The sequence below is a fragment of the Temnothorax curvispinosus genome, unplaced genomic scaffold, assembly GCF_003070985.1.
Source record: "Temnothorax curvispinosus isolate PA1 unplaced genomic scaffold, ASM307098v1 QBEX01008590.1, whole genome shotgun sequence".
Taxonomy (NCBI): domain Eukaryota; kingdom Metazoa; phylum Arthropoda; class Insecta; order Hymenoptera; family Formicidae; genus Temnothorax; species Temnothorax curvispinosus.
In genome coordinates this window covers 573,393-598,889 of record NW_020218370.1, presented here as the reverse complement: position 1 = coordinate 598,889, position 25,497 = coordinate 573,393, and the positions used below count along the sequence as shown (strand labels likewise).

The following is a 25,497-nucleotide window of genomic DNA, read 5'->3' as shown; positions in this document are numbered from 1 at the left end:
TATTTACAACTTGGCCGAGAAGCCAAGGCATTCTTGCATACGTGAGTACGCGCGCGTCGGCTTCTGTCTGGCTTATACCTGGCCCGGGCCTGCCATGCCCGGGAGAGGGGCCCGCGGAGTTTCGGGGCCCGCCTGCATTTCGCCTGCAGGGCGGTCTGCCCTCATTAGACACCACTCGCTCGCGCACAGACACGTACACGCGTCCCTCAGCGTGCAATCATCCTCCGAGATCTCCGTCATTCCCTCGAATGACTTTTCGCCTTTCGTGCTGCGCGGCCGGGCCGTGCCGTGCCCGGGGTCCGACGCACGCCCCCGGTGGGACCCGATGGCCGGGGCCAAAATCTGTCCCTTTCGCCCCCTCGTCTCGTCGACGATTATATCCTGCAAGAGGAATCATTATCTATAATCATTGCTTGAAAATCCTGCACGTATGCACAAGTTCGTATTTATATGCAATACACGTTTATATCTCACGAATCTTGTATCTTTTATTATATCAAGAAAGACGAGTTTCCCAATCGTGTTATCCATTTCATGTTTAAAAAATTTATTTTATTCGAAAGGCTGGTACACATAGGTAAATTTGTTTGCAATATAATAGGCACATTGTTTTGGCATTGCACTGCAAATCCAAGTGTGTTATTTTTACATGCATAAACGTCTAAAAATGATGACACATTTCACTGAAGCTCTTTTTACATGTTTTTTCATGTGTTAAATTACGTCCTTTTACACGTTTAATCGTATTAAATTAAAAGTTGATACGTTCAATTGTGTTAAATGACATGATTTAAAGTGACAAGAAATGTGTAAGAAGAGCTAAAAATAACACACTTGGAGTGTAAGAAGTTGACGTGGCATCTGAGAGATTCAAAGCTTTGAATACGACACCACCTCCAGTTTTCCATCATTGATCATGCAATATGATAATTAATTCTGAAGATTCGTTACACGGAGTTCCCCAAAGAGAGAGTTGACGAGAGCAAACAAAGACGTTTCTTGCGATCAAAAATGATTCACGATTGGACGGAAATCTGGCGTTACACGTTCCGGCACAGATGCAATCTCTTCCGCGCGTTTCTTTTTAATTCGCCCTACCTTCCTTCGTCGCGTTCCTTCCCAGGTTGTCTCTCCAGTCGATCGTTCATTCGGATATTGCCAAATATCTCGGGCGGATAAGGCAAGCAAGGCTGTCTCCATGATGCTTTGTCCGGTGTGTACAATGGCGCACGACGGGAGAATAATAAGAAACCGGAGGATTCCCGATTGAGGCAGCGGAGGGAATCATGGAGGGAAAGGCGGGAGACAGAAAAAGAAAGAGAGAAAGAGAAGAGAGGAAGATGAAAGTTTTGAAGACTGCGAAAGACAAAAGATAAACTCGACCGACTCCGAGATACGACGATACGACCCATATTTGTATATTTCTACTTCATCTCCTATCCTCTCTCCGTTCTTTTATCCTCCATCTTCTTTTTGTTACGATTCTTCAGCCTCTCAAAATGCGACCAAAAAATAAGCCGAAATATTTTCATTATCGACGATTAAATAACTACCTAATTCTGTCTCGATTTAAATTTATTTAAGTTCATCGGGAAATAGTATAATGTATATCGTAATGAATGTGTTTGATGCAATATATTGCTAGCCTGTGTATGTTACAAAGAAAATATGTTTTTTCAGAACTACCGTACTTACGCAAAGTCGCCGGCATACCTGTCAGGATGCATCGAATTCATGGTCGAGTGAATCCAACGGTACGTATCGACGTGGCAATCATAATATATGTACAAATGCTCAGTCTGTTGGAATCTAGCGTTAGTGACAAGAAACGCCTCTCTCGAACGCGCGATCAAGCCCTGCGGGGCTACCTCTGACATATGCATAATTGGAATCGTTCTTCGATGACGTCAGGTACTATACGCAGGGCAATGTCAATATCCTATATATTTTATAAGCATACCTGTAATTTTCCTTTATATATTACACACAATTTTAGCATTCTGCATTATCATATATATTCTAGAGAAAATATTTATGATTGGTAAACATTTTCTTTAATATCATACATATAAAATTATAAATTATAAGACACCTAGAGTGTAAGTAAAAAAATTTAGAACATTCTGACAGTTAAATTATACTTACACAATTTGACTTTTGTTAAGAAAATATAAAATTTAATTATCGTTAATCTTTTTGGAATATATATATTTATTTTTTATTTTGATTATATATTTCTCAATTAAAGTGGACTTTTATTTAATAAAAATCGTAGTTTCTTTATTTAAAACATTAATCGCTAAAACATTGATCTTAAACTTTAGATTTGCTTAGGGTGAACACAATGCCATTTATAATGCCAATGCTGAAAGATATAATTATGCGTAATCTTCAAAGATTATATGTTCAAGTACGTGAGAGATGCATCCTCAGAATGTATAATTACGGGTAAAATGCCTAATGTACGACAAGTTGTTGTCATTCTAAATGAATAGAAAGTACAGAAACTGACGTTATTATCCAGTCATCAAAGATGTGATTAAAGCTATTATTAACTTCATAATCATTTATGTACACACATTGAGCTCCTCATGGATACGACGAACATTTACTACTTTAAACACTAATTTCTCTAAAATGCGAAACGTAGAGCACCTTTACTTTTTATATTTTTATATTCGCTGCCGCAATATTAATCTGTTACCTTTTTGCACTAAATTATTTCGTTTTTCAAAGTGTTAACAAGCAGCAGGAACCAAAATTACACTCTCTTTCATGTAGGTTAGTATATACGTTCGCCTTAATAAATTCGCAAATATACCTTTTTACAAGGTATCCAACTTTGATTAAAACAGTACAGAATCAACCGCGTAATGACTGTTTCAAATCTTGCAAAACCACGGAGGACGGGTTCCCACATTTGCGCGAATTCACGTCCCGCCGCGCGCGCGTCCGAACCGCGCGGTTCTCTATAAATCCAGCAGAAAATCGCAGCAAAAAACATCACAAAGTGACTTTGTAATACACGACGGTTCATTTCGGTTTGGCGAAACACACACGCCCGATCCCGACACACAGTCGATATTCCGCAGTTACGAGCACGTAACCTCTGTTCGTAATAACTCTCTCGATCCCTCCTCTTTTTCTCCCCTTTCTCTTTCCTTTCTTTTCTTTCTCCCTTCTTGCCTTTTCTCGCTCTCGTTCCCTTCGGAGGTCCGCGAGAACCTGCCCCGCTGGTCGGTTTGCCGATGCTTCTTCGTAGTGGAATTCTCTCTCTCTCTCTCTCTCTCTCTCTCTCTCTCTCTCTCTCTCTTTCTCTCTTTCTTCCTCTGCACGTCTACCGTTTACACGAGCAACACACCGTTTCAGTCCCTTACCGATCTTGTTGTTGAGATAGCATCGTCGAACATACGTGGACACGTTTTGTCTTCTAATGATCCAAATAGAAATTATTCTGGGCCGCCTACGGAGGTTGACTCTCAACGATGTCTTCTCTGATGCATTCGAGGAAGCATTCCTTAATGCGTGCTTGAGGATATTTGTCAGAGAGCTTTATAATATGAAATAATTTTTCTGTTCAATTAATAAGCTAATTAAGAAACAAAATAAAATAAAAGAATAAGACAAACTCATTTCTCAGAAAAAAAGAAAATAGGCAATTAAAGGAAATCAGAAATTACAGGCATTTATATAAACATTTTAAAGGATAAAATGCTACAAAAATGATTTAAGCTTTGTGAGATATTTAACTCAATAGATGAAAAAAATAATTATTTGAATAAAACAGAGATTTTGATGTCCAATCTAATACTATGTATATGTTACATCTAATTAATCTAATATAACGAAATTGTGTGTGTATACATATGCGTATATGTATTATAGGAAAAATTACTCACAGATTCCGAGGATAAAATTATAAGAAGTAGAGAGAAATATAGTTTTATTATCCTCCGTACAATTTAATATTCCTTAGCTCGCACATTGTCTTAATAGCTCGAAATGTCGAAATGACGTTACCGTGTCAACTATTAATCCACTCGGATAGGATGCTCTCTCTCCTGTATTTAACCGCAAGGAAATTCCAGCTGTCTAGTTTCACCCAGCGGAAAGACAAATATCGGGTGCTTTTCGAAATTTACGAGAATTTCGAGGGTCGTTCTCATAAATCGGCGCGCTTCTCCTCGAGAGACAAAACAACGCTCGGCGACACGCGAAAGACCAAAAAGAATCAGCCGGGAGAGAGAGACTATCCAGAGAGCCGCGTGGCGTCGAGAGGCGTCGAGACGCTAAAGTGGCGAGCTCCGCGGAGGGAGAGAAAGCCACGGTTTAACGGTTCGCGTTTTACGGGACGAGAGTGGGAAGAGACGAGTCCAGGGACTCGACGGAGGACTCCGAAAAAATCGTCGTAAATTTAAAGCAGCCCGTGAAGCACGCGTGCCGCCCTGTCTGGCAATCGGAAGCAATTCAACATACGGTCCTATGAGGCATGCGATGGAAGGAGGACACCCACGACTATGAAGAGTACTTTTTTCTGCGTGGACCACACCGGTTGATAATTTATCTCATCCCGCCTCGTTTCTCGTTGAAAGTTGTGTTAATTGCTGTAAATAAAATTCGGAGAAATAAAAATGAAATTTTTGCCGATTATGTCGGAATTAATATCAGCTTTGTATCAACTATGTGGACAAAATTATAATAAATGAAGCTGCATACGCAAAGAGCGGATATCATAGTAAAGCCGTGACATTACCATTGCTTGCACGCCGTGTTTAAAGCGATTAAATATTGCATTATTACCTCCCATCTCGAGCCATCGTGAAACGTTTGCCTACTTCAATCCGAAAATGTATGAAATAATTTATGTCGACGCGGGGAAATCCGCAGAGAGCGGTTGTAGCTCCACGCGGTATAATTGTCGCGCTAATTCGTGCATCGAGGAGAACGCATGGGGTACATTTTTCAAAATTTTACGCATTTTACGTTTATTTGCGGCGCATTGAAAAAATAAAGCGTCGGCGAAAGAGGCAAAACTGCACGAGCGTGCAGTCGTAAATTCAAAACAGGCAACGCACGCTTTCTTGCACGCATCGGAAGCAATTTATAAATATATGTCTCTCTCTGTGCCACGTGGCAGGAAGACGATCTGTATTACGAAAATCTGTCCGGTCTCTCTCCATCGACGCATTTCTCAGCGCGCGGTTCACCGTCGCACTCATAAATAATCGCATAATTCGTCGAGCCCGGTCGAACCGCATCGCTCTCGCTACTTTGTCCGGTATAATGTCTTCCGGTCTAATCGCGCGCTATTATTTTGATGTATGTCGTGAGAGCGCAACAAGGAGAGGAAGGGACAGAGAGAGAAAGAGAGGAAGCCAGATCCCATTTCACGGAACACGAGCCGCGATTGTATTCGCGAAACAATGCGAATGTTATCGTAAATTACGAGCACTTGAAAATACAACGGGGTAAGAGGCGGAGAAGAGAGACGAGACGAGTGGCGCGGAAATAGAAAAAATCGCAGAGGGTCGTAAAAGTGGTAACTGGACTGGCCGATGTGTAATATACCATCACGCTGGTGCATCGAAAATATAATAAAAAAGGAATCGAGATACGCCAAAAGTGAATCTACGAAAATGAACACCGATGCTGTAGCATTTGCTATAATTAGATATGCTTAAATGTTAAATATTGAATTCATAATCTAACGTCGTAACGAGCACATTGGTCTTCATTAGAAAGCTTCGCAACATCATAAAGTGCATAAAATTGTCGAATCCCGACGAAAACATTAGATTTTATTCTCTCCACTTAAAACATTCGCGCGGATTGTAATCTTCTCTATGGAATTCAGCGGTACTGGGGAACCTAACTTATTCAATGCTAAACCTAATTACAAAGTTCACGTGGCTTCATGTCGGAGATCCGGTAAATCTTTCATTCGTGAACGCGAGACGCAACGAAAACGGCGGAACAATTTATACGGCGGAAAGCGACATCAGTCAGGGTCTCGACCCTCAACTAGACGAGAATGAATAGAGGTATAAATGTTTGGCGTGCTTCTGCACTGAGCTTTGTATCCGTGCACGCGCACGCCACACGTGCGTGCAGCATTCGTAGCCATGGCGCAATGACTACACGGGCGTGCAACGGACGTACGCACACTAACGTATTGATCCACGCTCAATGTGTGTAACACGACACATTGAGTGTACACAGTCCCAATATTTGTATCATCCACGTGGACGTTGCGTTCCCTTCGCACGGTAGGATCAACGACAAGCGTGATTCATCCTCCTCCATCATCTGTAGGAATAACAGAATGATCGCTCTTTAGCCATTCGGCAAATTCGAATAATAAATAAATTGGGAATAAGTCTGTCTTATCAAAATGCTAAGGACACAACAGAGATATAGATAAAATATTTTTAACCAAGTAATATACACGCTATAGATGCTGAAAGATTGTGATAATTTCTTTTGGCGCTAATTTTCATTTCAGTCGACCAATTCATTATTTTAGCTTAACTATTTTTAATAACATTATGCCGCTGCTTTATTATGAATATTTGTACAGAGTTAACATTATTATAAATTAGTTATAAATTAGTTATATGTGCTAGTAATATTGTAATAATATTTAGTAACGTAGAAAAATAATTTATGCTTCTAACAGTTATTGCTACTAACGTATGTAATATTAATTAAAAAGAAATTAAAAAATGTGCCTCGTTACATTTTTCATTCCTCTCATTGCGAACCTAGAAATTTGTGCAAGCGGAATTATACTATCGTGTCAATTTGCCAGAGGCGAAATAGTGAGACTATCTCGCTCGGAATCTAATTTGTGCAATACGTTTTACTAACCAAATAACGTCTGTTTATTAAAAAAAATAATAATATTAAACGATAAGTTTGTTGTTACATTGAGTAAGTAATTGTAGGTATATCAATACAAATAATGTGTATATTTTACTTGTTTTTCATTCAAAAATTACTGACTTTAACAGCCAGTTTTTAATGCAGCCCGGCTCGGGACTCGGGACGCGAAGTTGACCGGAAACATCTTGCTTCATCTTCAGCTTCATCACGTTGAAGATGGCGCGCGATATTTTAGCGCTGAAGGGACCGGTACGGTGACGTTCATTCAACCGCCATAAAGAACGAGTTTTTATTATTATTACAGGCGATTAAATAACTTAAGTGCCGCGTAATTACGCTAACATATTGGCGATTTTTGCGTAATATTCCGTCGGCCAGCCGACATATTTTTTTGAAGAAATTACACACGAAATCTCGAGTCGTGCCGGGCTGTAGTTCGCGTCCGCGTGTATAAAGTACACGCGAGACAAGGGGCATAACTGTCAGATGCATTCTAATGACGATGACGATTATATACGCGCTTTGATGCAACCCGAAGTGACGCGCGTAAGCGTAACACGCGCAACGCACGCTACTCGTCGTTTACATGCGTCGGTATACAATCCGATCTCGGGAGGGATCGAAGTTATAGTTGCAGGTTGCAGGAGAAATCGTTAAAGAAATCATTTTACATTACACGTTTCATTTTGTCTTATATACTTAGCTAGCGCTATCTTTGTCATCTAATTAGTGACATCTGCTTGAATGCATGAGTAATTTCGAGACACGCAAAGTATCAAGAAATAATTGCTCCGCAGATTACTTCATATTCTTGTGCGTTATATAATATTACTGTGGTATTTAATTGTGGTATTTAAATGTGGTATTTAATTAGCAAAAATATCACTTTGAATGCTCAGTTAATTTTAAGGAGGGTGCATACCATCGTATGTTAATTATTGAATAAATTATTTTGTATTTCCTGCGTTATGTAGAACTTCACGTACTTTATTCCTACAATAAGTACATTTATATGCTATTCTTTTTATTAATTGGTTAAATAATCATGTTACGTCATTGAATAGAATTTATAGTAAATCGAAACAATAAAGCGATTATTTTATAAATTGTCGTAAATACTTATATGCTTGAATTTCTTTTACCTTTTCACATTAGAATGATGGATAGTCATAATTAAATATAACAAATCTGCGCTGATATTACTATTAAATAAATATTTAAAAAATAAGCAGTTGCGCGTGAATAAGAAGTGATTCAAATATGATTATTTGAATCGATATTGAAAAGAATTCTTACAAAGTTATTATTAAAATCGGAAAGAACTCTTTAGAGATTCCTGGAAAATCCATAGCGCCTTTAAATTGTTGGCTTAACATAAATCTTTGCTTGCAATGTTGCCATCGGTGGTGTTGCGCGAGTGTTGTCTAAGTATCTTAAAGTTCAATTTGCGAATAAACCTTCTTCTCGTACGCGAACTTTCGACTTCATTTAAGTTGTTTCATTTTCACTACAACCAAGTTGTTCCTTGAAATTTTCTCCGAATGCTTTGTTACTGTGTAGCCTTCAACTTTGCAACGTGCATTTGAGGCGAAATCTACGCACGCTTCTGTAATTTCGTAAATTCATGTTTTCCCTATTGAACGTCGAATAAACAGGATAACTTAATAATCGAATTCATTAATAACAAAATATGAACTTTAATATAGATCATTGTATCGACAGTAAAATTTGTATTCGCAAATTTTACACTGCCATTTACTTAAAAATTTCAAAATTAGTTAAAAAAGCAAGGATTTTTATATGCTGTCACATTTGATTGTTTCTGAAATACGCTGTTTTTCGGAATTTAATCAAATATTTAACTTTACATATAAAATTTAACTTTAGCACGTAAAATTTAGGAACGTAAATTGCAATGTTTACAAAATGGATTATTATATATAGCAAAGTATAATAAATTGCAATAAAACAGTACAAATATAAAGATACTTTAATTTACGGATGTTCTAATCCAAATTATAAATATGAAATTTCATACATTTTTCGAATTTCCTTGGAAAACATTATTACACGCAATAAATGCTTATTATCTATTTATTCTTTATTATGATTTAGCTAAAAGCTAATTATTTTATTTCAATTTATTTTAAAAATTGGCTTTTTTTAAGTATTTAATATTAATATTGATATCGAGTTAAGTTTTCTTGACGAAAAGACAGCCTCCAAATTTATCATAATATATCATCGAGTGAAGCATTATTAAAAAAAAGAATTAAGCACGCTGTAAATAAAAAATTAACCATAGAACTATAAATAAGTATCTCGAGCGGTGGTTCCGCATTGATTCGAAATGTTTCTCTCTTAGCTCGGTGGATAAAACTCGTTCTCTGTCTGCGCGTCGAACGGTCAAACCGATCCAAAGACATGATATCTTTAATATAGTAGTTGTGTGGAAGAGCATGCCGACGTATAACGTGAGAAACGAGCGGCTGCAAAAAGAGCGTCTACCTCTGTAATCCCCGCTACCGTCGCTGTCGCGCGTCTGACTATGTTCAATAACCTGCTCGATTACCTCTCATAATACTCGCAACACTAATGCGTAACGTTCAATCGTTTTAATCGTTAAAAATTTTAAAGTGGAGAAGAGAATTTTTACGAATTTCCGCTGTAAGAATTACTAAACCGCAAGGACTTCGCGTCCTGCAGCAATCCTGCATTTATTGTAGACAAGTCTTTACGCGTAAAGCGACTTGCGGATTTATCAAGCGGAATGTTGCGACGGCAATTTCTGGAAGATAAATTACGTCTGCATACGCTCCGTGGATTTCTACTCGCGATGCCGCTGCCTCGCTACAAGATTTCGCGGTCTGCCTGCGTGTACTCGCAACGTCGAACCTTGCTTCCGATGCGCGAACAAACACATCTCGTCGGTTACATAAATCAGTTGTACTACGTTAATTGGCACGTGTTTGATTAACTTCCAGCTTAGTAAAAAAAATGTACCGCGGTGTAAACTGGTTGGATAAAGTCCTTTACGCGCCTCTGACGCAATTATATGTTTATCCTATTAAGATTAAATGTTAATTTTAAATTTTATTTCCTTAAATTAATATTTTTTATTCATTAGTACATTTGTAATACATATATTCGCGCGTGAAATATTTTTTTATTTCTTTGGATGTGTTTTTAGTTTGTTTATAACAAACAATATTATTTGTTTGATATTAGAGCTCTTTCCCCCTTCTCTTTCTTTCTCTCTCTAACTAAAATATATAGTTTTATTTAAAGATGCAACATTAACAATTATGATTATAAAATGTTCTTGTCATACGTATATATTTTTATACAAATCTATTGTCTGCACAGAAAATATTTAAATCTCAAATTTGCTAATTTAATTTTTAATTAGATTACTGACGAAAATCGCATTTTAACGTAAATGCGGCGAATTAAACCGCGTTGGAGTATCTTCACCTTGATCCAGATTAGAGCTCGAATAGCTCGTTCGACAAAATGAATGCATCTGTTTATCCGTTTCTTAAACTACCTCGGCCCCATCGTTTGCGGAATTTATAGCGAATCGCCGACGGTCGGGATGCGATTCTTGTTCTAAACTGCGACGCAAACGAGATCTCGTGTTTTCGCTCGCTCTCAAACGATCCCAATGAGCTATCGAGAGACGATATAGCTGAAGAAGAAAATTTCCTTGATTACATTGATAAGTAAAATAAATGAAAGAATAAAGTAAAGCATAAAAAGTGGTAACAAGTGTATCTTATTGCACAAAATAAGCCTTCGGCCTTGCTAAAATGTGATTAGAAAATTAATTCCTATATAGTAAAACAAAAATCTTGGATATTATAATTATAAAGGTATATGACTGTTGTGGAGAGCAGTCATAAAATACAGATGTTACATAGCATATAAATTTCACGTAAGAGCAATAGATATCGGGATTAAGGAAGTGTTACTGAATAATATAACCCAGATTTAAGCAGAACAAATGCGAGTTAATTTTTGTTCATTCTGGACGTGGCGGATCACGAAATAATGCGACAGTCGGCGACATCTAATTTTCCGGCTCCGCGTATGTGAGATTGTGTACGGGATTACTGTCCCGCTCGTAAAACACCACGAGATTTCCTGTGATCCGTTCCTGCCACCGTATAACAACTAACGGGAGAGACACAGGTAAAAGCCTACCGTTACCTTGAGCTTCCTTGAGCTCGATCTTGCTCTTCCGCATCAATTTCCCTCGTACAAAGATTCAAAACCGTGAAATAGTAAAATAATCAAATAATGACTCTTTGTAAGAGTGCAATCTATTTTTATTACAGCTTAAAAAATTCTTTTGAATGTTTTGTCATACATCACACATGTAACGATATATGATATATGTATGGATATCTTAATTCGTTAAGAATTAAGCTGAATAAAAAAACTGCAGAAAGCAAGCAACAATATTTAAGTGTCGAATACACGCGTCATACGAGATAGTAATTCAGGATTACAATATGCTCACGTAACGTCGGTTCCTTTATCCCGATCTCGCAAGATCTTTCGGGACGTTCGATTCTCAATAAAGCGCACAGTCATTCAGGACGAGAGTCGACAGCGCGGCTTTTATATTATTGTCACTGGACATAACCCCGTGTCGGGGTATTGCGTGAACCGGCGCGCGGCCGGCCCGGACGATTAAGCAATAAACTATTTTATCTTCGATCTGCGCAGCGCCGGATAAGGATTCCGCACAAACAGTCCGCCGGCATCAGCTGACGGACGATGGTCCGTGGCGGACGGGTTCGCCGTGCCGGGGCCGTGACGCGGCTTCGTCGTGGGGCCCCGCTCAGGCCCGGCTCTCGGTCGGTCGGTCGGTCGGTCGGTTTCCCAGCGCCGGCGATTGCACGCAACCGGGACCTTACGCCGGGCCCCGGGTTCGATCGCTTAGTGTAATCCAGTCGGTAAAGTGTAAGTGGTTCACCTTGATAGGGCCTCCTCTACCTCGGGGCGCTCCACCTCCTCTCCCCTTTCGCCCCCTCTGAGATCCCAACGTTGCTACCTTCCTCCATCGAGTCCTCTTCCCCCAACCTCCGGCCATCACCTTCTTTCTTCCCCCTGTCCCTCATTCTCCGGCTCTTCCTCTCGTGTCCTTCTCGCACGCGGAGGGCCCCGGCAGGGCTATGCGTTTCCTCCTTGTGACCCGAGGGCACCACGGGCTGGCCCGCCCATTTGTAGCGCCCATGTCTGCGACCAGCCGCCCGCGGAGCGATACACGATTCGCATGTGTGCGCACATATGGGAATGTGTGTGCCGATTAGGTCGCACCGTTGAATAAATCCTCGAAATTTCGATTCCACATCGGTGTTCGGACAAATTTAGGTTCGATTAATTGCTCATATAAGTAATAGAAAAGCTGTTTGAATCATCGTTAGAAATAAGATACTAAAAGCAAATAGCAACGTTGAATTTTTTAAGTTCGAAATTGCAGACTTTAAAATATTTTGAATTAGTGATGTTATTCTGAAGTTCCTGGATTTCGGTTTCTCGAACTTCGAAGATAAGACTTTTAAATCCTTTATTCTTTATCTTCAGATCTTGAGATCTTACTATCGTAAGTTCCTCAACTTGTCACTTTTTCAAACCTTAAAATTGATTTCAAAGTCTTCGAGGTTTCTTGGATCTTTAGTAACACAGACTTCTAAAATCTTAAGGAGTCTTCAAGAATTATTAAAATTTTAATCTTTTAAATTTTTACGTCGTTATATTCTTGAATATCTTTCTTCGCAATTTTATACAATTATCATCTATCCGAAACCAGTTGAAAATTTTGCACAAATTTTCACGTGAGTAACAATAAAATAATTTCACAAGATTCATAATCAATTTCGACGCTCTCCAGACATCTTCGTCCTTCTGCCATTAGAGAAATGACCAAGCGACATGTACGCACGGTAGGGCTGTGTGCGCAAACGTGCGTTATAAATGCGCGTTCATACGTGCCGCCGTAACTTTCTCGTGCTGATGCAGCCGTAGGAGAAAGAGAATGAGAGAAAAAGAGAGAGAGAGAGAGAGAGAGAGAAAGGCAGAACGAAAGGAGCGTAAGGCAGAGAGAGACCAAGGATGCAAAATGTCGTGCGCACACGCCCTGCCGTAATTGCAGTTTGCGTTTCTCACGCAAGGATCTTCGACGTGATCTTCGGCTTTGTACGAAGCTGCTGCTGTAGGAGAAGACGATAATTCCCGACGCGCGATAAAACCATTCGATTTATGTCGCGCGATTGAAAGACGACGATCCCGACGGATTTTGGCAAAGGACGAATTTAGCCTCTTTTCGATTGTTTAAATGTCGAGCGATAAAAATTAAGATTCGGACTAATGTAATAATTCGTACTGTACCAATTAATATTACATTCATATTTGACTTGGCATACATGATTAGTCTAATTCAAGTGCAGAAAGTTAAGAAGTAGCGAACAGTAGAACTGCAGTAATTAATCCACTTTTGATGATACCTACACTTAAACAGAAACTCACTGGTGCAAAGACTTTTCTTTAGACGATTCATCCAGCATGAGAATCAAGGGTAAATCCTATAAACCCGCATTAAGCGAATCGCAATGTATCGTCACGAGAACAAAGCAAACCTTACACTTGTAACTGTGACAACAATCCAGTTACGCTCTAAAGGCATTTGTTCACTATCCTGGTTTTCACGAAAAGCAGAGGCTGTCAAAGATTCGTCACGTTACGTCAGCCGCGAGATGACACCGCGAAAGACACCGGAACCGTGGCCGTCCGATCGGTCCGAGAGGAACAAGTCGATCAGTCTTGACGAGTCTGCTTGACAATGCCAGAAAAAAAATGGAAAACCAAGGAGACAGCTATTGCGGCAGATTGCGTATACGTGCGCGGAAACGAGAGAGAGATCGATCGCCATTATAAAAGTTTTAATCGCACCGCCGGTCGCTGACAAAAAGCGTTTCCGCCGTCTTCTCTCTCTCTCTCTCTCTCTCTCTCTCTTTCTCTCTCTCTCTCTCTCTCTCTCTCTCTCTCTTTTTCTCTTTCTCTTTCTCTCTCTCTCGAGTAACCGAGGTGGTATGCCCGATGGTGAACGTGCGGGGTTACCGCCAGGTTGATAGGTAGGTAAGTAACGCCTGGTTTGAGCCCACCGCTAGAGATTAATGGACGCGTTTTTCGCGGCGGAAGTAAAACGCCGGCTTCGCAGGGACGTCAATCCGTCCTTCGGCCGCGACTGATCCCGAGATCGAGCGTGTCGCCGATTGTGCGCGTCGGAATTTCGTCGATTATTATGGTTCAGTCATCTGCTGCCTGGCTCGTCGAACTGATTGTGTTAAGTAAAGTGAAATAAATTAGCTTACAAAATCGGAATACCCGAAAAGCAAGTTGCCTCGCTCAGAATTCTAATAATGATTCACAGAAATCCACAGGGAAATTTTTTTTCCAGAAAAAGGTTGATTATTTTTAGACTTCTTTTAATTTTTGATTTTTGTAAGTTATGTTTTCCTTAATAATAGACTTCCATATATCGCAGTATACTTTTCGTCTAATAGAAGTTTAAATTATTAAATTTTAATTTAAACTTTTTCACGTTGCACCTTTATATAATAATACGATTGAGATTAAATTAGAATTACTTCGGACAATTTTTTTAAATTCATATTGCAAGGCCTTATTGCATTATACTCCCGATATATTTCATTTCATTATCAGAAATGCGCCCTTATACGCAGTCTTAGACCTATTTGTTGACGACAAGCAACTCGGATATCTGAACGTGACGTTAACTCGACCGCTGCTGGGTAGAGAGACTGCATTGGTGAAGAAAGATACGGAGGCGGCAGAAAGGGCAAACGGAGCACTAAACTATGCTCGAACTAATTATCGAAGTTCTGGAACGGGTAGGTAAAACCATTATACAAACGATATTTACAGAGTAGGATCATCCGTCGTTCTGACCTCACTTCTCTCCTGTCTTTTCTCATGTTTCTTCACACAAGAGTCCGCGACTGACGTGACTCTTTTTGCATGACGGCGAACGACGCGAAAGCACGACGATAAAGAAATAATTGGTCCCCGCGGGAACATGTTGAAATGGGAATATAAATTGATTTCGATTGTAGGATTGTATCACATCGTCGAATTCTCGCGGAAGAAAGTCCGTTTCGAAAAAGTGATGTTTGTTACTAAAAAAAAATCAGGTACATTACATAGCTCAAAAAGTGATAGAAAATTTGTAACGAGCAGTGGAAATTTATACATAAATTTAATAGTTCTTAAAACAATTGCTATAATTCTACATATTTTTGTATTAATAGAAATTTTAGTGATTTAACGTGGCAAAAATAATTCTCTCTCTACAATGTTTGAACCGAGGTTTGAACTTTACTGAAATATTAATACAATGACTAAAAAAAATATTTGTCTTTCTTGTCTATTTAAAGCGTTTGTTCCATCCATGATTTTAAAAGAATCGAGAGTAAAAAATATTCTTCTTTATCGCGAAGAGATGGTTATAGTTGGATGGACTTGATAGTTTGGAAACAACGTACGCCGATGAATTAGCAGCGAGTCTTCGCCGCGTTTTATCCTTAGGAAGCGAGTTAGCTCGAAACGAAATGTCGCTCGTCGGATTGAATTATTTCATGCCATCGTCGTCGTCGTCTTTCCGAACGGACGTATCGAAAGCAACCGATAGCAGCAAAGGGGAATGATGATGAGGAGGCGAAGAGGAAAGGCAAGAGGACGAGAAATAAAAGGAGGACCACTCGACGGTTTATACCTCCGGCTACTGCATACGCATTTATTATAATCCACGAAATCCCGAGGAGAAGATTCTGCGAGTTACCCTCCGCGCTGCGAACAGGATTGAAGCGGCTGATAGAGAAGCGGGAGAGGGGAGAAGAGGGGACGGGGAGGAGGGCTCTCTCTTCCGAAGAGAAAATATATCGTCGAAACAAAAGCAAGATGAGCTTCCCGTCCGTATGAGCAAAGGCAGAGAGCGAAGCCGACGAGGGAAGAGTTGAGGAGAGGATAAAAAGGAGGGAGAGGGGGCGGGGAGGAGAAAGAAGACCCGGGTCGAGAGGAGGTATAGCCTCCTTCTCTATGGTAACCTCAATTTTTGAGCATAACTCATGCGCGAGCGAGCCACGTTTAAATCTTCTGTCCGAATAATAAGAGGAGCGCATTTACTTTGAGGCTACTGCGGTGACAACCAATCCGGAGTCCGTCTGAGGAAGGAATATAGGAATGAGAGAAGGGTAGAGAGAGAGTGCGGAGCAGGGGAGGACGAGGAGAAAGAGGAGGAGGTAGGGCGATGGAGGAAGGGCACGTTTGGCAAGGCCGAAGGAATCGTTATTCTTCACCGGGTTGCCAACTCGCGAGAGATGGTCCTTTGATTTCACCGATCCTGTGTGGACGTCCAGACGAAACGGCCGTTTCGACGTTGGCCGCCTAGCCGAATCTAGATGCTCACGTCTGAATGCGCTTCCCTTCATCTTATATGGCAGCTCCGGTCCGCTTTTCCCGAAGATCGAGATTTCTGTGCCGCTGAGAAGTTTGTAGATATCAACTTTATGACTAAGAAAGTTTTCCAAGCCTATTCATGAAATATTCATGAGTACAGATACCTTCTACTTGCACCTCTCCGAAAATCTCTTCCGAATGAATCCCTAACTGAGAGGTGTACGTATACCTACTTTCTTGTAATGAATACCTACATTACTTACATTATTTGCTTCAAAATATTGGTGTTTTACTGACTTTTCGTTTTCATGTTCTTCAAAACATGACACACACACACATACACAAGCATGAATAATATCTTCCTTGCAACTCTTGCAATTTTTCAAATGTCCATTAATGTGCTAATCCTCATTAGCCCCCGTATCTCCATTAGCCTCTGTCAAACGGAACTCTTGTGGCTCCCAGTTTACACTTTACAGGACATTAACATAACGCGTCCCGAGCACTCTATCGAGAGCTGACATCAATTAATACGAATTCGTTCGCCGAGGGCTCGCATGAAATGGATTCCGTCTGGAACTCGAATTACCGGTTCTTCTAGCGGCGCAACAAAATAACAATCGAGTCGCGCGTGTCTCGTTTTATGTATATATATATATATATATATATATGTACATATATATCCATCGTAATAGCGTTTACTATTCCTCCGACAACGAGGACGACTTCCTCTCGCGCGGACACGCGCGGCCAGAGCGTTATAATGTAGTCGGCGGAGTCGGGCATCCATTAGTAATATCGATACACGCGCGTACATATCAATGTCTTTCGGCGAAAGTGCACGTCCGTTGCGCGTTAAGTAACGAGATAATCAAGCGGCCTCGATTGCACGTCCGGTCTGCGAGCCCGAGTACTTATCTCGTTACGCGCGCCGAGTATTTAAAGACGATGCATGCAAGCCGCTCCTATGCAACGAATCTAATTAAGGTCAGACTGAAGCGCGCGAACGTGGAGCGAAGCGCACGCACATATACGGAGTACTAAGAGATTCTTCAGATCGCACGTGATGCTTCTCTCTCAAACGATGATCTATATAACGATGATAGTCAGTGTCTAATCCTTGCATCTATTATACATATGTCTTATCAAATATTATCAAATAATACCAAATTTATAGAGAAGATAAAAAAAGATCTTATTAGGGGGATATGGCGCAACTATCCAAAATTGGGATGTATAAAAAACGATATGTCTCTTAGATTTTTGTGTTTAACATATTTCAAGGAGAATCAAATCGGTTCTGGACAATTGTAACATGTTCCTTATTAATAAATGTATATTACGTGCTGCGCCGTAATATATAGATTATTTTGAAATGATGGAGAACGCAAAGAAACGCCGAAATAAACCTCTTAATTTTATTTCCGAGATTATTCGTTTAAATTGTAAAAATGTTCACTACTTGTCTACTTCACTACTTGGAGAATTATTATTTTTCCGTCAGCATACTGCTAAATTGATCGGGAAACGCGAGATTGCACGAGACACCACGTATGCACGTGCACTTGCGATACGGTAATTATTCAGGGAGCGTGTTAAGCGTCCGATGTACGTATATAGTCACAAAATGTTGCGTAATGCATCATGAGAGCATAGCAAATACCGAGCTCTCTAACCGGGCGATCGAATCGAAATTAATCGACGTACACGAAACCGGTTGCGCAATCCTATCGGCGCCTCCCGTGAAAGTGAGACGAATCGAGATTTACGGGGAAACCGATAACCCGCCGCTCCTCGCATTTTTCTCATCTCATCGATGTCTCTACGCAAAGTAGAACGCGCTGATCGGCACTTACTGATATTTACCGAGAAACCAATTACGTTACTTAAGCGTAAATGCCGGTTCTACGCATAAGAAATATCCTTTAGATGGCTCGACATTAAGTATACTTAATTCTCAAGCGGAAAACTTGTGGTACGCACAGCGATTGAAATATTCCCGCGGAAAAATATCGGCACGATTGCTTAATTCCCGATACCGTGATATTTTACATTATCTCAGATGTATTTCTGTACAGAAAAAAAAATAGAAAATGCATTCCATCTACAACGTATAGTGCTTAACGTTACATTCCGAACATCGGAGCCATCGTCGTTCAGCTTTCGGGTCGCAGCGCGATATTCGGTCACTGTGTGATACGATATCGAGGCGCGCGGGACCGGCCCGCAGGGCTTCGCGTTTTGGTTCTGAAAAGCGCGACCTAAACGAAAGGCCGGCGGACTTTTTAATTTCCCGCAAAATGGAGTCCTTCTCGCTCCACGCCCATCCCTTGTCCCGCGCAGTGATAAAGCAAATAGAGCCGCTCCCGTCGCGCCGCAATAAACCCCATCGGCCTCGACCGTCCCCTCCTCCCCCTCGTCCACTCCCGAAATCGCGCAATTTAAATAAATTTACATCCGTTTGTACGCGAATAAATTTCACTTCGTTCTTGGCGCCTCTTCCTCTCTTTCTCTTTCTCTCGTTTCCGCCCTTCTCCGCCCGTCGCCCGCGCGCGCGCGCCACCCGGCTCCTTGTCCTTTACTCGGCGCGCGGAAATCATTTCGGCTCAGTCCCTGTCCCTGCGGTTTCTCCTTTGCCACCGTCGATGAATAATCAAAAAGGGGCGTCTTCCGCGGCCGACCGCCGGTTGATAGCTGCTGCTCGACGAGCGTCGTGCATATACACACAGCCGCCGATAAACGAATGCATATTCGCCCCTTCGTTCGTAAGTTCGTCGCGATCGCATTCGCGCAACCTTGGCAACCTTGACTCTCATCTCGTCGTTTCGCGAGAGACGATGAGAGAAGGCCTAGGGAGGAGGGACCCTCTCGCCTCTCCCGATGGAAGTAGGAGCGAAAAACAGGGTGCGCCCCTTCGTCTCTGAGATTTTAAATACCGGATTGTGATTAATTTGCTGGGGGATAATTGAAGAAACCGTCGGATCCGCGTGGCGCGATCATACTTCTCTCTTTTCCAGATCTCCGGACGGGAGGGAGGAAAACAGCGGCGGCGTAACTGCCCGCGCCTGTTAGTTCGCTTGATCACATTCTGATCAAGCCGCTCGTTTTGCGCTTATCGCGATACTTGACAAGTCACGTTTTAATTACGTACCCGTTTATCCTCGATTAGCCGCCTCTCGGCGTGAAAAAATCTCTCGCTCGTCGTTTTAAGCTAATGACTTGCACAACGGCGCATAATGGAGAAGATTTCATACCTTGTGCGCGATCTTGTGCTGTTCTATTTGCGATTCCCGACGCTCCGACGATAGGATTCTCTCTTCGCGAGGGCCATTGTTCTGCACGGTGAATCTCAAAACCGCTTCTTATCGAAGCCACCCTGCAAAAAATTCCGTACGTCACACGTGTTTGTATACGGGATGTCAAAGAACATATAGGCTCTATTTAGAACGTAATCTCCGCGGCGAGGAGTCACAAAGAATCCTTATTTTTCAAGAAGGCAGAGTCCTCCTCGTCGGATAATTGTGTCTATATAATAATAATAGGAGTGTGCGCGCGCGCGTGAGCGCCTGGGAGCATGACGGATTCGAAAGGAAACGAAAAGGAGAAGGAAAAAGACACGTCGGGATCTCTCGAGCTCACACAGACGCGAGACTATCAGCCGCGTCGCGCCTCGCGACAGCCGCGATAAGAAACGTCGCGCGGTGGAAAAGCCAGGGTCTTCAAAAGGAAGGAGACAACAGCGTATTCTATCTCGCAGACGCATTGTCGACCGGCATGCGTACGCCAGGCACGCGTGTGCACACACACACACACACACACACACACACACACACACACGCAACACGGGCGAATAATACGCCCGCCCGGGCGTCAATGGCGTCCGGGGATGAAATACGACGCGTAGACGAGCGAAATAGCGCTCGCTCTTTCTGTTAACCCTATCGCGCGCGGGCCGCGGAGGAGCATCCGGGGCTTGTAATAAAGTCGATAATAATACCGAGTCGCGGATATTTAGTGCTAGCTGTAAATCTCGGGGCAAATCGGCGCCGTCACTGCCGTCGTGCGCCGCCGCGTTCTCAATGCGTTACTGCCGACAGCGAAGCCTGCATGCGCAATCAATGTCAGAATATGTGTCAGCTTTGTTTAGATAATTTGAAACACGTACGTTAAGTTTGTAAAATTTCATAGTTTTGGTAACAGCGTTATATACATGTGTAACGACCGAGATATCTGAACAATTTGTTGATTGCCACACTGGTCACCTGTGATCGGTGTTTGACTTTTTGGTAGCGTCCTGGTATCAACATTTTTTTAAACGCTTGTAAAAAATAAATAACCTTAATATAAAATTTTGAATGACATAAACAGCTGTAAGTTTTATTTAATCATGCTACAATATTTTATCATTATATATTTATAATAATGAAAATTCTACTATCGTAAGCTACAAGCTATACAAAAATACTTTGGCAGACAACGTGTTAATATACTTACTTAAAAAATTGAGGTTTCGATGTTCGCGATGAGTCGGGCGATTCGAGATTCCAGGTCATTTATTTAAAACAAAATTTTTAATTTAGTTTTTTGTCTCTCTGAAAAAGAAAGCTTTATTTATAGTTAAGCTATTCACGCCAAAAAACGAAACCGGCCGAGGATAGCGCATTAAAAATTAGTTTCGCGAACCGGTATAACTATATTATGCTCCGGAAAAGTCGCGGCATAACATCGCGGACTTGCGTTGGGTGTTTCGATGAATGGCAGATTAATTATGCAAACCGCGGGAGGAAACACTGATATCAGCAGCGGCATTATCCGTCGCTGATGCGTACACGGAATTCGTGTCAAAGGCGCGACGCGTTTAAAAGCGACCGACATATTTGTTCCATTAGCGATGCCATTCGGCATTAAATACACTGGATTTCCATGCATTATGCAAACGTCGGCCGTTCTATAAACAAATATTATATATCGATCCATTAAAACAATTTATTGTCGAGCACGTTGTTTCGATTGACGCGCATTTATCAAAACGTGTTCCCTGTCGGTTTAAACGAGCTCTCATTTGATTATGAACGGAGCAGTAATCATCGCTTTTAGATAAGCTCAGTGCTGACCAAGTATCGTTGGTCAGCGCTTCAATTTTGTTGAGCGTCATCGATCATCGTTACCAGCAAGAAGGGCCAACTTATACGATACTCGTCTTCTCGTTAACTTCATGATCTCGTGGGAAATAATTCACAATTGCTAATTTGCAAATAATTTTTCACAAAATTACGGTAAGATTAGGTGCAGTCTTATCATAACTTAGCAGATACTTTTATAAGTAAAACAAAAATGATTGAAATGAGATGAAACAGTTAGTTGCATCCTTAAAGATGTGCATTTATAAAAACCGTGTTTATCAAAAAATCAATTGCTCAGGCTTCTTCGTTAAATGCTGATAAATAAAACAAATGGATCATGTCATAAACCGCGTATTGTTTTTCTCGAAAATATTTTCTGGTTTGATAAACGTTTGATTTCATTTTAAGCGTCATTTGCATGCAAAAGAATCAAATGAAAACAAAATGTAAACCAGTACAAAATAAGATTGATAAAATCTGATTTAAAATTAAAAAATTATGATTTTTTTAAGTTCTTAATATGTTATAACAAACTAATTTACAATGCACTTGGACTCGCGTTCAATAAATACGGCCGTTTAATCGATCTGGATTTAGACGATGTCTACAGAACTAAGCATAAGACCTCTACTATTCGCAAGCAGCTCATTGTTCACAAGCTGCTCATTACCTGCTTAGAACATATGTGTTCGACGTAAGAGGAACCTAATGCTACCTTTCAATCAGGCTACTCTTACAGTATAATTATATAGTAGTGCATATGGTGTAAACAGCAAAGTTAACGGCAGTCGTCAAGCTAGTGAGAGCAAATGGCCGTGAATAATTTTAGATTTTGTTACCAAGATAATTCTTCTACCGCATTAAGTTTTAATGACAGATTCCCTATATAATGTGAAATCTTTCACAAAAGTGTCGAACCCTTAATGTGAAATTTATGCAAAATCAGCGTCTAAAAATAAAGCGGTTCTTTACGAGCTAACAATAAGTTACAAGAGAAGAAATTTAATAATGATATATTTTTGAATTTGTCTCAACTAGATCTTATACTTTTACAGGAGTAATGAAATTGCAAAATCTCGAAATAAGCATCGAAAAAAAAAAACTACTAGAAATTCTCATTAACTTCTAGTGTACCTTCCGGTGTAACTTCTCATTACTTGCTCTTCAAACTATTCCCTGAACATGAATGATTTTATGGCAACTAAAACGTTATGTGTACACTTTGCGAATATGTAGGTAGTTTTGGTTCACATATATGTATATACATATACCTATATATATAAATCGGACCTTCATTAAATTACAGCGCGCGACGCGTTTTGCTCGTCGCTACGCGAATTTCATGGTTCGACGTCGTTTAATAACGAGTCACCAATTCCGTCGCCGCTGTCGTCGGGATACGCCGTCGGGGTACGTCGTTGGCGTCGTTAGGGGATGAGATAGTATTCGAGGGCGCGCAGTTCACGAACATCTCCTCGCTCGCTCGGGGAATGCGTTCCTTTGCCGGGGCGTTTTCCGGGGCCAGGACGGCGCGCATTAGCATTTCCGTTACCGTTACCTTCCTCGTGGGTACCGTCCACGGAAATTTCCGTCGTAGAGCCGGCAATGGGGCCGCGAATATATACGTACACCGTACACGAGCTTGCAGCACAGCGTCCGCAACGTAGAAACACCGGACGCTCGACGTCGACCGATGCACTTTAATGTTCACCACTAAGAGATGGATGTTAACTTAAAAAGTTATATACGAAACCATCCTCCAAGTAGAGAGGTCGAGAGTTTCCACCACGATATAAATTCCACGATAATTCCGCGTGTGTAAACAAGCAAATCCGCGACACGATTTTGTTAAACATTTAATTTAATTTTAATTCAGTCGACTTTGAGGTCGACAAAACGAGAGTGGATAATAAAAGCGAATGCGAAACGCCAATGTCGTAAATAATGTATCTTCTGTATCTCTTACGAAGTCCAGCAAGGGCTCGGATCCTCCAAACCAGGAAGCAAGCGGGACTTAGAAGCCCGGTGTTTTCTAACGGTCTCCGCGGCCGTCCCATCCAACACATCCGTATACAGAATCGGCGAAATTATTATTAAACACCGTCAAAATACTGAATTTATTTCGACGCGGTGTCTTATTGATGTAGGAACGAGAGGACCGCGCGCGCGGGGTCCGTGGACCGGCACCGCGGGAGGCGGCTCGGGGCCCCTCACCAGCCGCTACAAGGACCATAAATTTCATCGGGTCCAATATCATGCCTGTAACTCGTTAAGCGTTTAACCCCCGTCCCAGGTACGGTCTATCGCCACGATATTATTTTGATACCGTCCGCCAGATATCAATCAGGCCATTGTTGCCGCCGCCGCGAGCCGATCGATCGATCGCCACGATCCCGGCTCGCTCGATCCGCGCGCGCCGAACGTTGCACGCGCGCGACGTTGTTTTATTTCCGAACGTATTACCCGAATAAAAATAACGGATTACGCAGTGTCGAGTAACGGGTTAGCGCAAAAAAAAAAATTCTCGAAATCCTATTCGCGGGACTGGCGAGATATCCCGCGCGCATTCGGCTCTTGCATTCCATCGCCGCCCGCCGAATCGAGATACCGAGCTTTGAGTATTTCACGGCTGATTGATAGCAGAATTTCTATTACGCCCGTTGAAATATGACGTGATAAAAAGCAAAATAAAATTGCGGCATTATGTATTGTGTGTATCGCGTTGGAGTATTCAACTGAGCTTTCTTCCAAAAGGCACCACTATTCATTCATTTTTACGGATATAGAAAAGATGTGTGTTGTAGCCGTTCACTTGTGTTTGTGTATGGGAATTTGTTAAAATAAATTCGAGTAACGTATGGCATCAAATGCCGTTTCCAGACAAAATGTGTGTACTTGACGTCAAAAGGTACCAAATCATATTCTATGCCCTTTGACTCTGAAGGAGAAAAAATTATATGTATCATGTTTGTCTTATTTAACAGCATTTTTGTGATTTAATTCGTTTTCGAATTTAATTCGAATAAATATTCGTATTTTAATAAAAAATAACATTCTAACAAATTTCTAATATAAATATATTAAGATTTTTAATCGGTAAAAATTAATTTTGCTACGAAAATTTGTTTAGTAAAGTGACCACGCAATCACTGAACTAATTATTTCAAATTTATATAAATTTATATAAATTTATATAAATAGTTGAAGATATTGGAGTGTGAAGGGTTAAAGGCTGAAAATGTGTTTGACAGGAATGGTAAATGTGCCCCTTGGTGTTTATGAATAATCGAAAACGCTGAGTGCACGTCCGTGTTACATTCGGACATCTTGAACATATATATGGTATGGATACGTAAATTATCGAGCAAGCAGTTTGAAAATGGCCACTTTAAGAAAACTTAATCTTGTTCGTTAATAAGCAAATTCTTTAATTATTTATGTATATCTTTATATTTGCATTATTTTTATCAAAAAGCTATTTTTAATAATATATAATTTATTAGATTGTTATGCTATTTATTTGTAAAATTTTTAATCATTTTAATGCATGATACATATGCCATATATATAATGCGATGTATGCAGCTTTTCGTTTTTTATTTTTATTTTCTTTCCTATTCTTTTTGCAGTTGAAATGTGTAGATAAAACATTATTGCAATAAAAGGTAAATTCATAAATATATACAACGAGAATTCAAGAGAAATTTGCAAGTATCGAGAAAAAATATGCGAGTTCTTACATAAGCAATGAATTTACGAAATAAAAATTTTATTTCACGATTTAATTTTGAGTATCCTTGATATGAACTCTATAACAATATTTTCGTACACATCTATATTTTAGACATATATTTCGATCTCCTTTAAGCACGCACGTTCAATAACGTATGACTCTCATCATCACACTCTTTTTTCAATATTCTCATTATTACTCATGCACCCAATACCCAATAAAGCATACTGAACAGAACATAAATATGCCATAAGAACAAAAGAGATATTTGCAAAT

The 25,497-nt window shown here is 40.6% G+C and overlaps 1 protein-coding gene across 4 annotated transcripts in view; it reads left to right on the top strand.

The window, feature by feature from the left end:
* The first annotated feature begins 1,679 nt into the window (after positions 1-1,679).
* Positions 1,680-25,497, top strand: part of LOC112458001 (latrophilin Cirl-like) — a 533,024-nt gene continuing 509,206 nt past the window's right edge. For all 4 annotated transcript variants that reach the window (XM_025021372.1, XM_025021375.1, XM_025021370.1 and 1 more), the window contains exon 1: positions 1,680-1,754. The gene's annotated coding sequence lies outside the window, so the exon portion shown is untranslated. The remainder of the gene's footprint in view (positions 1,755-25,497) is intronic.